The 994-nt window shown below is 47.6% G+C and overlaps 1 protein-coding gene across 2 annotated transcripts in view; it reads left to right on the top strand.

Moving 5' to 3' along the window:
* The first annotated feature begins 981 nt into the window (after window positions 1–981).
* LOC109882165 (alpha-tubulin N-acetyltransferase 1-like) overlaps window positions 982–994 on the top strand; it is a 28,696-nt gene continuing 28,683 nt past the window's right edge. For both annotated transcript variants that reach the window (XM_031795047.1, XM_031795046.1), the window contains exon 1: window positions 982–994. This exon is cut by the window's right edge and continues 592 nt beyond it. The gene's annotated coding sequence lies outside the window, so the exon portion shown is untranslated.

Genomic DNA, 994 nt, shown 5'->3' with positions numbered 1-994 from the left:
GTCCTCAGATCCTCAAAATGTTCTACAGCTGCAACATCAAGAGCATCCTGACTGGTTGCATCACTGCCTGGTACGGCAACTGCTCAGCCTCCGACCGCAAGGCACTACAGAGGGTAGTGCGTACGGCCCAGTACATCACTGGGGCCAAGTTGCCTGCCATCCAGGACCTCTACAGGAAGGCCCTAAAAATTGTCAAAGACCCCAGCCACCCTAGTCATAGACTGTCCTCTCTACTCCCGCATGGCAAGCGATACTGGAGTGCAAAGTCTAGGACAAAAAGGCTTCTCAACAGTTTTTACCCCCAAGCCATAAGACTCCTGAACAAGTAATCAAATGGCTACCTGGACTATTTGCATTGTGTGACGCCCCCACCCTTCTTTTTACACTACTGCTACTCTCTGTTTATCATATATGCATAGTCACTAACCATATTTACATGTACATACTACCTCAATCAGCCTGACTAACCGGTGTCTGTATGTAGCCTTGCTACTGTTATAGCGTCACTACTGTAAATAGCCTCACTACTGTAAATAGCCTCACTACTGTAAATAGCTTGTCTTTTTTACTGTTGTTTTTATTTCTTTACTTACCTATTGTTCACCTAATACCTTTTTTGCACTGTTGGTTAGAGCCTGTAAGTAAGCATTTCACTGTAAGGTTTACCTGTTGTATTCAGCGCACGTCACAAATAAACTTTGATTTGATTTGATTAGAATAACAGCAGTCTTCTTTCTTGCAGAGATCCCTGATGACAGAGCTAGAGGACAGGTTGCGCGCATTCAAGGGCTCTGGGAGCGTTCATGAGCCACCTGGGCGCGTTCATGAGCCTCCTTGGCGCGTTCATGAGCCACATTGGCGCGTTCATGAGCCACATTGGTGCGTTGATGAGCCTCTTTTGCGCGTTCGTGAGCCCACTCGGGGCGTTCATGAGCCCCCTCTGCGCGTTCATGAGCCAACTGTGCGCGTTCATGAGCCTCCTTTGCTTTCCTAA

This window comes from Oncorhynchus kisutch, linkage group LG17 (genome assembly GCF_002021735.2).
Source record: "Oncorhynchus kisutch isolate 150728-3 linkage group LG17, Okis_V2, whole genome shotgun sequence".
In the NCBI taxonomy this organism is placed as follows: domain Eukaryota; kingdom Metazoa; phylum Chordata; class Actinopteri; order Salmoniformes; family Salmonidae; genus Oncorhynchus; species Oncorhynchus kisutch.
This window is presented reverse-complemented; position numbering and strand designations above follow the sequence as displayed.